Genomic DNA, 12,964 nt, shown 5'->3' with positions numbered 1-12,964 from the left:
CGAAAGTTGGTGGCTTTTAGAATGAGAGTATTGGCAGTGTTCCACAGTCCTCAGACCCAGGTTGAGAGAGGATAGAGAGTGGGCAGGCTGTGGTGGCTGATTCGGGCCTAGTTTAAAAGAGACCATGGAAATGGTGTCCCATGCCCCAGAGCTACTGCTGAACACAGAGCTCCAGCCCCCGCTTGAACAGATTTCCACTGCGCAGTCTCACAGGGACATTTCTCAGTCCTGTAGCAATGGCAGACAGTTGGATGCCTCAAGAGATGTTGCGTGAGGGTTGAAGTAGGATCATAGAGTAGAACTGGAAAGGGCGCCAGAGGCCATCTACTCCAGTGTCTTCATTTGAGAGTTGAGGAAACTGAAGGCCGGGGAGGTGAGGCCACTTGTCCAGGTCACATAGGTATTATCATGACTATTTTACAGTTGAAGAAACTGAGGTTTAGAAAGGTAAAGTGACGTGGGATCACAGGTCCAGAGCTGGAAGGGGCCAAAGAGGCCATCTCTTCTAACCTGCTCATTTTACACTTAAGGAAACTGAGGCCCAGAGAGATTGTCACTTGTCACACGGGCAGGATTTGATTCCATGTCTGTTTACTCTTGAGCCTTAATGCTCTTTTCACAGTAGCATACCCCCCTCTATTTAATTTATTTTTAGGGAAATTTACAATTAATAGGAATTCTCAATGTCTATTTTAGTAGAGTATTATTTATGTTGTGTGAAAAGTCCCAATTTTAAGGAAATTTATCAAATATTTTTGATAAATACATTATTTTAACATCACAGGGTATGGAGCTGGATGGGGGCTTGGAGAAGGATGTCATTTTACCTAAGTGGGAACTGAGGCCTGGGGATTAAGTAGCAAGAGCCAAGATCCAGACCCAGATCCTTGTCCTGGAGTCTTCCCAGGGAGCCTCCTTCCAGGGCGGGAGGGGACAGCCCTCACCCTCAGGATGGGGCTGCGTGACTCATCCATCACAGCAGAGGGGACCGACACTCACAGAAACCGAGGTTTTCCCTTTTCAAAATTCCCTCCTCTGGTCGTATCAAAGGGGTGTCACTTGGTAGGTGAAAAACTAGAGAGAGGGTGTGATGAAGCTTCGGCTCAGGAAGGTGTGTCCTCTAGAGAATTTGGATGAAACCACAGACGGAAACCCATTTGAACTCTGCTCTAATGTGGGGCCCACGGGAGAGAGGAGGAGACGTTTCAGCGGTTACAGAGACGGCACAGTGCTCATTAAGAGTCTTCTGAGCGGGGTTATTGCTGCTTGCTAGGAGCGGTGTCTCATATGACTCCGTGGGGTGTTGGCCTATTAAATGAGCAAGGACTCTGACCGTAGGACCAGAACTGGGAACCACTCACATTCTCATCCTCCTTCATCTATTTCTTCTGTAAGACAGGCAAGTCACTTTTAAATCTTGTTTGGGGGGTAACTTTTAATTTTTTTTCATATTTTAATATTATACAGTTAGTAATGGGGATGAGAAGATCCTAAATTGAGAACTGAAAGGAATCTTAGACACCATCTGGTCTAACTCCCTCATTTTACGGGCGAGGAAACTGAGGCTCAACCAATCATTCAGCAAACTTATCGGGTATATTGCACTAACAGGGAAGGGGAACCTAGGGCCTAGAGGCCACATGTGTCCCTCTAGGTCCTCAAGTGCGGCCCTTTGAATCCAAACTTCACAGAACATTTGTGAAGTTTGGATTCAGTGAAAGGGTCGCACTTGAGGACCTAGAGGGTCACATGTGGCCTCTAGGCCCGAGGTTCCCCACCCCTGCAGATTCCATTTCAGACAGGAGTACAACTAGATGGTCACTGTGGTCCCCCCAACTCTCAACTTCTGAACTTGTGTGCGTTCACTAAGTGCCTACTGTATGCGAGGGCCTGGGCAAACTATAGCGGTTACCAAGATAGAAAGGAAAGAAACCATTTCTGCCCTCAAGGAAATCAAGATCAGACAGGTAATAAGTATCTGAGGCAGGTTTTGAATTCCTTTTTTTTTTTTTAAATTCTGAATTAAGTGCATCTTTAACAAGTTAGAATATTTCTTAATGGTGTAAAAATATTCGGAGTTCAGTGTGGCGATTATAGTCTTAGACTTGGATAAAACTTAGTTCAGTTCAACAGTCATGTTAAGCCCCTGCTGTGTGGAAAGGATGGAGCTGGGCACTGTGCAGAGGAAGAAAAGATGGAAGAGCTGTCTGCCCTTCAGGGAGCTTACATTTCTATTGCAATTAAAAAAGAATACAGTGCATTTTTGCTGTGTGTCTTAATAAGTTGTCAAGAAACAAAGGCTCTTACCAGTCAGCAACAGAAAAGTAGTTTTCTGTGTTGTGAGGTGTGAGTCATCTATTAGCAGCTGAAGCCAATATGGGGAAGTGGGCTAGTTTTGGTGTCAGAAAACCTGGGTTTGAATCTCTCTTCTGATGCCTCCTCCCCGTGTGACCCTGGACAAATCCCTTAACAACTGTGGGTCTTAACATCCTCATCTGTAAAATGAACAGGTTAGAATAGATCACCTTACAGAGTCTTTCTGGCCCTAGACCTAACAATCCTCTGATCTTCTCTGGGCCTCAGTTTCTTCATCTGTAAAATGAGGAACTGGACAAGATGGCCTCTGGGGTCCCTTCCACTCTAGATGGTCCTGTGACTGGTGGGTAGCAAAGGGGCTAACCTTGGCTTTTTAAAAAATGCCCAGCAAGAATCCTGGAAGAAAATCTGGCCCCAGGGAGTAGCCGATGCATAGGTCACACCACGGTCATGAATTTCATTTCTGCAAAGAGGAGGTCTACGGTTTGGGGGGGGGCGGCATTGAGTGAGGAAATTCAAGAACTGTTTCAGTTTGTCAGTTGTGGGGATGTCCCACTATGGAAAATTCCATCCCTCCTGGGATTTCCTCCCTCAGCTGTCTCCAGGGACACCTGGGGGGGGGGGGTTGCCAACTTTAAATCTACCCTTTCTAGCCTGGCAGAGGAGGTGGTAGATGCCAAACCCACGACTTCTCTTTTCCAAGAACATTGAGAATTGGCTTATTATTTTGCATGGCCTCCCAGAGGGTTGTTAGATCTGCCCACCACCAACACCCCCCTCATATTTACCGCTTTGGGACAGTTGGGGAAGTGGAATCTGACATCACAATTTCATGTTCCTTTTTTGGAGTGTTTGGAAGAGCTGTAAAAATACCAGAGGGAAGCTTAGCTCTGTGTGTGTGCGCACGCGCGCGCCTGTGTGTGCGTGCATGTGTGTATGCACATACATGTGTGGGAGATTTTGGGTAAGGTCTGGGATTCTCCCAGAGGGCACTTGGGGTTTTGCTAGCTGGGTGATAATGGGACTTACAATTTTTCTACTCCTCCTAGGAGGGCTGGAGGAAAGTGAGATGGGACCCTTCTCCCAGGAGCTCATGACAGCCCTCTGGGCAATCAGCCCCACCTCATTCAGGTACCACAGTGAAGGTCAAAACAGCAGGAAAAGGATGTGTACAAGGAGAAGAGGCAGCCAGCTGGCTTTGATATGTTTAATTCCAGGCTTGTTAAATCTGCGTCTAAGCAACCCGTGGGTTCCATCCGCCTTCCCATTTCAAAGCCTGCTGCTGACACAGATTCCTTTATGGCCGAGGCACTTTGTGGAAGGCACTTTGAAATCGCCTATAACCAGAAAGGGCAGAGTTTTGACTTTTATTGGGATTGTACAACAATGATGGCTAATGAGGATAGGGCCTCTTTGAGGAAGTGGGTGATGTCAGTAAAGAAGAGGAAGGCTAAGTGGATGGGTGCCTGATTATGGAGGTTTGATGATTGTTGGGACCAGTACTGTGTTGTAAAGGAAGGAGGTTTGAAGTTGACACCCCAGAACTCACACAGCTGTATGAGTGTTAGTTACCCTTTTGAGTATGCATCACAGGAGGCTAGGCGGTGATTCCCACAGTGCAATGCTGCTGTTGTTCAGGATAGTTTTGGGAAGATTTGTGTGTTTGGAGGTTGAGGGCCTGGGTTCAAATCCTGGCTTTACCCTTTACTATTTGTGTGACCTTGGAAAAGTCACAACCTGGCTGTCCTCAGTTTCCTCAACTGTAAAATGAAAGACTGGATTAGATAATTTCTAAGGTCCTTTTGGTTCTAAATACATTATTTCCCCTAGTATTTGCCTTCTAGGCCAGTTTATATATTTACCCCAGGAAGGGACTTTAGATACCAACAGCCCAAACCTCTCATTTTACAGGTGGGGACACTGAGGCACGGGAAGGTCAACTTCTCCAAGGTCACATGGCTAACGAGCAGCAGAGGCAGAATTGGAACCCGGGTCCCCTGACTGCAGAGCCTGGGCCCTTTCACTGTACGATTCAGAGAACCAATCTTCTTTCTTTATAGCTATACCTTGGCTGTATTATTTTTTTTAACCAAAAATGGCGTAATGCAGCATATTCCCCCACCTGATTCTCCGTTCTTGGCTCGGAGTCCCTCCTTACTGTTGCCAGAGACAGCGCTCGGGTCCTCACAGGATGCAGGCTTGCCTCCGTGGAGAACGGCTAAAGAATGTGCCGTGGGCTTGCAAGGCCCTTCCAAACCTGGGGAGTCCCATGACATGTTGAGCAAAGGCAGCCTTGCTGGCATGAGCTCTTGGATGCCCTCGGTTTTGATAGGAACAAAGACTCCTTCAAATACAAGCGTCCTGATAAATATGCATATATTTGTTATGTAATACATGGACATATCTATATGGACAGATATATAGACATTTACAGCTTGATAGAGATATAATATATAGATATATATGTAGGTGGATAGAGATATGTCCATATGTGTGTGCGTATGTGTGTGTGTGTGTATGTATTTCTCATGATGTTGTAATCACACAACATGGCAGAGCCAGTGTGGTGCAATAGGAAGAGCACAAGTACTAGTTTTGGAGTCAGAGGACCAGGATTCGAATCCTGAATGTCTTCATAACCTTGGGAAAGACCCTTCTACCCTTCAGGGTCTCACTTTTCTCTGTAGAACAAGGTGGTTGCAGCAGATGGTGTCAGAGGTTCCTTCCAGCTGGAGAGCTAGGATCCCATCAACTCCTCCTTTCTAATACCCATGTGACCTTGGGCAAGTCACTTCTCTTTTCTGAATCTCAGTTTTCTCATCTACAAAATGGGAGTACTGGACTTGAAGACCTTTAAGGTCTTTACCAGCTCTAAGTCTCCATCCCATCCCATTCATAGATCCCCAGGGATCATCCTCTTTTCTTCTCATGATAGTAGCTCTGGCAGTGGTTTGGTTCTCCCAAAAGCAGGCACCCAAAAGATAAGACTTCTGCAGGAGCAGTAGGTTAGGGCGGCCAGATTTTGATTGGGGTACACAGTTTTGATCAACAGAAATGTAGTGGGCTTGAGTCTTCCTTCTGCCCTTCACTGGCTGTGTGACTCTGGGTAAGTCATTTGACCACTCTGTGCCCCAAACAGCTCTCATAAGTTGATGGTTTGTATTGATAGAGAGTCCCCCCTCACTGTGCTAATGATATCAGAGGTCTGGACAAAAATAAAATGGAGTAAAATGCTACAATTTGAGCAGCTGCCCAAAGAGAAAAATCTTAGACCCGCTACATTGCAACATCCGCCTGTCTCTAAAGTTAAACCAAGAGACAGACTCCCAGGGAGCTGAGTACACAGTCTTACTTAGACAGGAAGGAGACATAGGAAAACTCACAAATCAAGCTAATTTCTCTCTTGGCAGCCTTTTTTGAAGAACATAGTAATTTTAAAAATATACTTTTGCTTTTATTAAAGTCAGAGGAGACCATTGCCTGGTAGCAGTTTCTGTGTGTATATATATACACAAACATAAATGTATCCAGTATATTTATATGTGTGTATGTGTGTGTATACATATATATAAATGTGACATATAATTTTATATTATATATAATAGATGTATAGCTAACATTTACACATATTAACTCATGTGATCTTCATAACAACTAGGTGAGATGGGTACTGTTATTATCCCCATTTTATAGAAGAGGAAATTGAGGCCCAGAAAAGTTAAGTGACTTGTCCAGGGTCATGCAGCTAGAACGTGTCTGAGGTGAGATTCCAGCTCCTGTGTTCCTGACGCCAAGTCCAGTACTCTAACAGCTATCCTGCACTGCCTCTGCTTGGGTGTGTGTTTTTCCGTCTTGCATGGCTGAGCATTTTGTGCCTTTTTCTGTCTCCGGTTCCTCTTCACCTTTGTCCCCCACGTGCGCTATACACGTATTAGGTTTAGTAATATAGCTTTGGCCAGAGCCTAAGGCATACAAGGTGGAGGGTTTGGCCACTGGCCACGTCCCCAAAATGTATTTTAGGGCTTCTGCCTTGCCCCCAACCCCAGGTGTGCTTTAGGGAGATGTTGCGATGAATCCTGCGCCTCCCCAAGATCCTCTTTGGCGTGTGAATGAGTTAGAGCAAGCGCAGAAGCCTAGGCAAAGCACCTGGGCTGTGTTCCTTCCTATCTGCCAGAGAAAAACCCAAACCAAAGTAAGGCAGTACCCAGCCTTGGATTCTGGCCTTTTCTGAACTCACTGTTTCTCTATGAAAGAGACTCGATGTCCCTTTTATAATGTAAATGTAATGTAGTTCAGTCATTTTCAGTTGTGTCCAACTCTACAAGACCCTATTTGGAGTTTTCTTGGCAAAGATACTGGAGTGGTTTGCCATTTCTTTTTCCAACTAATTTGACAGATGAGGAAACTGAGGCAAACAGGGTGAAGTGACTTGCTCAGGGTCACACAACTAGTGAGTGTCTGAGTCAGGATTTGAACTCAGGAAGATGAGTCTTCCTGACTCCAGATCTCGTGCTGTATCTATGGTGCCACCTAGCTGCCTCCTTATCAAGCATTAACGTTCCTGTAAGACATGTATGCATCCTTGAAGCATCACCAAATAAACTGTGCCAGACAGACCAGGAGCACCATCACAGACAAAACTCTTCACAGTTGCCCAGACACTTCATTGGTCCATGAAGATTCAAGGATGTTCTAATAGATGTTGTCATACTGGATATTTACAATCTCTAAACTTGGTGAAATAAAGAGATTTCAGACCATGGAGACCTAGCAGAAGAAATCAAAGCCACGTGGGGACAAAAGGAAGTCATCCCCATCATCCTGTCCGTTAACAGGAGCTGTCTTGGAGAAAACAGTACACGTACTTGTAAACACCACCTGGCCTTCTCCCATCAATGACCAACCATGATTCCAGAGACCTGATGCTGATCTGTGCTACCCACTTCCCCACAGAAAGATGGTGGACTCAGCGCACAGAATGGTGCACACATTTTTGGACATGGACAATCGAGATGGGAGTTTATTTTGCTTGACTGTGCATATTTGTACAATGGTTGTTTTCTCCAATGATGGGGAGGTAGGAGGGAAAGAAAATATTGATTGAAAAAAATAGCTAATCTTTTCTTGCATCTGTTCCTTTTATGGGGTAGAAAAGAAATACTTTTATGCCGCCCCTTTCATAGAATTCAATGCCTCAGTTTACCTTCTTGTAAAGACAATCAGATGTCTTCAGATCTTGTGTCCTTTGTGATTAGATATCTTGCTCATCTAATCATTTTGCTACTAAGTTGTCATTTAGGGTTTTAAAAATTATTCAAATTTAGGTTTTACTCAAATTTGTTACTAAGTGTCTACCACTTGCAAGATGATCTGCAGGGTGCTAAGGATATAAAGATCAAATGATACAGTTTCTGACCTCAAGAGGCTTACTTTCTACCAGAAAGAATAAGGCAGATAGCACAGATGTCAATCGCATACAACCCAACATGATGGTGCATAGAAACGTCAGGGTGAAGTAATCTAGGAAAATCGACAAGGGTAGGGAAACACACAGCTGAGGATGGGCATCTAGGAAGGCTTCATGGAAAAGGTGGTACCTCAGCTAAGCCTTGAAGGAAGAGAAGAATCTGAAAGAAAAGAAGACCTTTAAGACACAAGGGATAGTCGGCCCAAAGGCACAAAATAGGAGAAGGCATTTTAAGTCTATAAAAGGGTAGTCTGATGTGGCTCGACACAGAGTGTGAAAATGGGAGCAATATGGTAAAGTAAAGCTATAAGGGGGGCAGTTAGTTTGTGCACTGAATAGAACACTGGGCCTGGAGGTAGGAAGACCCAAGTTCAAGTCTAACCTTGACAATTAGTAGCTGTGTGGCCCTGGGCAAGTCACGTTACCTTGTTTGCCTCAGTTTCCTCATCTGTCAAATGAGCTAGAGAAAAAAATTGGCAAACCACTCCAGTATTTCTGCCAAGAAAGCCCAAATGGGGTCACGGAGAGTCAGACAGGACTGAAATGACTGAACAGTAGCAACAAGGCTATACAGACAGGTTGGAACCAGATTGTGGATGGCCTTAACTGTCTTGTGAGACAGTTTTTATTTTATCCTGTTCACAATGGAAAGCTTTTGAGTAAGGGAGTGACATGGGTAAAGCTTTGTATTAGGAAGATAATTTTAGTGGTTATGAAATGGATGTGTTAGAACGGGGAGACACTGGAAACAGAGACACTACTAGGGCCCAGGTGGGGGCATTGGTGAATGACGGACTGAACTAGGATCGCAGGAGAGAGAATCAAGAGAAGGAATGGAATTTAAGAGATGGTTTGGCTCCTAATTGGATGTGGGGGCATTGGAGAGGTGAGGTCAGACATGATGCTTTAATTTTAAGACTGGGTGACATGGCGGACACTAATGCCATGGACAGAAATAGGGGAGTTGGGCGGAACAGTAGGCTTAAGGGTGAGGCAGTGAGTTCTGTTTTGGACCTGTCCAACCTGAGGTGCTAACAAGCAGGATATTCCATTGGAGATATGGTACTAGGAGGCCAGGAAAGAGATCAGGGCTGGGTGAATATATTTGGGAGTCATCTGTACACAGGTGATAATTGAAACCATGGGAATGAATGACATCATCGAGAGAGAGAGAAAGAGAGAGACAGAGAGACAGAGAGAGAGACACACACACACACACAGAGTATACAGGGAGAAAAGCGGAGGTCCTAGGACAGAGCCTTTGGGGGATACTCACTCTTAAAGGGTGAGAGAAGGATCATGAAAAAAGGAAGAACACGTGGTCATCCAGGTAGGAGAGGAAAATCAGGAGAAAACAGTATCCCAGAAGCCCAGAGAGGAAAAGAGTATCCAAGATGGTGGGGTTAGACAATCAGCAGTAAAGGCAGCTGTGTGGGAAACAGCAGTAAAGTTGGGGAGAGTGAGATATAATGACTGAGAGAATTATTACTGTGTTACATTGGGTCGGGTCTGGACCTTTAACAAGCCCATTGCCATTTCTTGAACTAAGCAATTGGTGACATGCTAGCCATTGTGTGTGTTGTTTTCCTGGTTCTGCTCATTTCATTTCGCATCTGTTCATATCAGTCCTTACCATGTTTCTCTGTATTCCGTATTCTCTATATTCATTGTCATCTTTTGCTATAGTGTAATAAGTCTCCATTACATTAACGTGCCACAACTTGGTTAGCCATTCCCCCCATCAATGAGCATTTACTGTTTTTCCATTTCTTTGTTCCAACAAAAAACGCTGCTATGAATATTTAAATTTACATGAGACCCTTTTCTTTTCTTTTCTTTTCTTTTCTTTTCTTTTCTTTTCTTTTCTTTTCTTTTCTTTTCTTTTCTTTTTTTTTTTTTTTTTTTCTTTTGTTTTCTTTTCTTTTCTTTTCTTTTCTTTTCTTTTCTTCTCTTTTCTTTTCTCTTTCTTTCAGTTTTTAAAATTTCCTTAGCCTGTCTCTGGGTCAAAGTGTAGAGACCTTTTAGTCACTTTTTTTTTAGCATCATTCCAAATTCTTTTCCAGAATGGTTAGACCAGTTTATAACTCCACCCACAGTGTATGACTCTGCTTGTCTTTTCACATCACCTTTGACATCAACTGTTCTCATTCCCATCCTCTGTTAAGGTACTAGTTTTGTAGGTGTTTTCTGATAAAAATCACTTTCCAAAAGGAAGTTGAGTTCAATGAACCAAAAGCTTCATTTGCTATGGTGAATTCTCTACTTATTCAAATGTCTTTGCACAATCAGGCAGCTGCCTAAACATCATACTATAATAAGATACTAGATGTAGAGGTGGAAGAAACCTTTGAGGTCCTCTAGTTCAAACCTTTCATTTTTCACTTGAGTAAACTGAGGCCCGGATAGGTTAAGTGAACCTGCCTAAGGTCACACTGAGGGAGTAAAATGCCAAGCCAGAATTTATAATTTGGTATCATAGATTTAGAGATAGAAGAAAGCTCAGAGGTCATCTAGCCCAATCCCTTCATTTTGTATTAAGCATCAGAGATAGGTTCTTCTTGACTCCAAATCCAGCACTCTTTCCTTTGTAATAGAAAAGCGTTTATGAAACAAAACAAAACAAACAAAAACCACAAACATTGACTCCTGTATTTAACTTTGATGGTCTGGGATTTTTAGCCTATCCGTGCTTGCTTACAACAGTGTCTCTGATTCTCGTGATAGCTGGATTCTACCATCTGTCCTCAGTTCCTTTTTATTTTTCATTTTCGACCTTCCCAAATCAGAATGGATTGCTTTGTGTCCTTCAGTTGGTCAGTCCTGTTAGGTCTGTCTGGTTCCTGCTACTCAGCTTTGATTTAATTAATTAAGCCCAAGAATGAAGAGTGTTGACTTAAATACCAAATTGTTTTGCGGAAGAGTTGAACTAGTTCCCAGCTCTGCCCACAGTATATGAGTGTGCCTGGCTTCCCCCAGCCCTTCCAGCATGGATAGGCTTCTCTTATGGTGCATTATACAAAAGCAGGGGGGTACTAACGCCCTGCTGCCAAGGACAACACTCTTTAATCCTCCAAAAGTACAACACATCTAGCATTTGTCCTGTGGCTTTCCCGACTGTGTCTGTTTGAAGCTCTTAATGGTAGCTTGGTACACATTTCTGTTTCCTTTTTTTTTTTTTAAAGGAAAAAGGGTGTGTGTTGGAGTGGGGGTGAGGGAAATCTGGGATCTCTTCTGCCTCCTCTTTGGTAACTTCATCTGAGTGCACTAATGCTGATCCCAGCCCCACAACTGCATCTTTGAGTTGTCATGGCTAAAAAAATCCATCATTTGGTGATCGACTGGTGATGACCTTTTCAGAGTTTAGCCAGGTTGGGCTGGTAAGAGGCCTGGGCTCAGAACGTGCCCAACCTTTGTAGAACTTCTCAAAGTCTGTGTTTCCCTGGCATAGACTTAAAAAAAAAATCAGTCACCTTCATGCCATGATGGGAAATGAGAAGAAGAATTTGGCAGCTTTAATTTTTTTTTCTCAGTCTATACTTTTAATGGGGCAGGTAGATGATAGAGCACTGTCCTGGAGTTAGGGAGACTCATCTTCCTGAGTTCAAGTCCAGCCTCAGACACTTACTAGCTTTGTGACCCTGGATAAGTCATTTCCCCATTTGCCTTAGTTTCCTCATCTGTAAAATGAGCTGGAGAAAGAAATGACAAACTGCTCCAGCATCTTTGCCAAGAAAATCCCAAATGGAGTCATGAAGAGTCGGACATGACTGAACAACAAATACTTTTTAACAGGCTTTAAAATGGATACATTTGGCATCTCTCCAAATATATCCCTCTCCCCACCCCTATCCACTGAGCCATTACTTATAACAATAAAAAAGAAAGAGGGAAAACAAAGTTCAGCAAAATCAATCAATATATCGCTTGAGTGTAACAGTAGATAGCAATGTGACACACCCATAGTCCTCCACCTCTCAGAAAAAGGAGGGAGGTGCATTTTCTTATATCTGCTTCTAATAATTGTTTTCCAGAATGCAGACATCACCCGTGGGGAAACTGAGGTCCAGAAAGGGGGAAAGATTTGATCATTATAATTACCTAGTGTTCAGTTATTTTTCCTCCATTTACATCGTTGTAGGCATAGTATATATGATTTTCCTGGTTCTGCTTACTTTCTATCAATTCATACAAATGTTCCCATAATTAATAATAACAATAATAAAACAGCTAACATTTATAGAGAGCTTACTACGTGCCAGGTACTACACTTACCACTTTGCGATTATTTTATCATGTGACCATCACAGCAACCCTGGGAGGCAGGTTCTGTTATTATTCCACCATTTTACAGGTGAGGAAACTGAGGCAAACAGGTTAAGTGACTTGCCCAGGGTCACACAGCTAGTAAGTGTTTGAGATTGGATTTGAACTTGTCTTTCTGACTATAGGCCCAGCACTCTATCTACTGCACCACTTACATATTTTTTCCTCTTTTTCATTGTTTTAAATTTAAAAATGATATTTGTTATATGGAATGGCTCTCTGGGAGGGGGAGAGGAAGGGATTCTGGGGAAAATTGGTAATGTAAAAAAAGACATCAATAAAACTATTAAATTATTAATACAATTATTTATTAAAATTTTTAAAATATGACTTTCTATCATTTTCCATATTTACCATACTAATTACTTCTTATAGCACAATGATATTTCCTTCTTCATCTTGTTTAGCTGTTCTCCTCGTCTGTGGGCATCTATTGTGTTCCCAATTCTTTGCTACCACAAAGAGTATTTCTTTTAATGACTATTTCGACATGTATAAGACCTTTCTCTTTGTCACTGATCTTCTTGGGGTGTATGCCTAGCAGTGACATTTTTGGGTCAAAGAGTATGGCCCCTTTAGTCACTTTTTTGGGAATAATTCTCAATTTTAGCAGCTTTTCTTACTCAGCCACAATTTCCAGGCGGTTTGCAAGATGAGTCTTTGTTTGTCCAGGGGGTTAGAATGCTCTGTGGTGAGTCACAGACGTGGTCCTCAGAGCTGGGATTCCAGGGATAGTGAGGGCTGCCAGAGCCCGGGGCCACAATCTGCAGGAAGGATGTGTTTCATGCCTCTGCGCATCCTCAGATTCTTTGACAGGGTCTATGGTCTTGGGAATGTGAGTGCTCTCTCCACGGCCAT

The 12,964-nt window shown here is 43.3% G+C and overlaps 1 protein-coding gene across 9 annotated transcripts in view; it reads left to right on the top strand.

The window, feature by feature from the left end:
* The window catches only part of SPECC1 (sperm antigen with calponin homology and coiled-coil domains 1), a 345,436-nt gene that overhangs the window by 68,893 nt on the left and 263,579 nt on the right, over nucleotides 1-12,964 (top strand). The window contains exon 1 of one of the 9 annotated variants that reach the window (XM_078154749.1): nucleotides 3,212-3,280. The exons of 7 other annotated variants lie outside the window; for them this stretch is intronic. The gene's annotated coding sequence lies outside the window, so the exon portion shown is untranslated. Of the gene's footprint in view, nucleotides 1-3,211; nucleotides 3,281-8,962; nucleotides 9,114-12,964 lie in introns of those variants that run through there. One more of the 9 variants, XM_078154746.1, reaches the window with a different exon arrangement.

The sequence above is a fragment of the Phascolarctos cinereus genome, unplaced genomic scaffold, assembly GCF_003287225.1.
Source record: "Phascolarctos cinereus isolate Bilbo 61053 unplaced genomic scaffold, phaCin_HiC Scaffold_5;HRSCAF=322, whole genome shotgun sequence".
Classification (NCBI taxonomy): domain Eukaryota; kingdom Metazoa; phylum Chordata; class Mammalia; order Diprotodontia; family Phascolarctidae; genus Phascolarctos; species Phascolarctos cinereus.
Note: the sequence above shows the minus strand (reverse complement) of the source record. Positions and strands in the feature narration are given on the sequence as shown.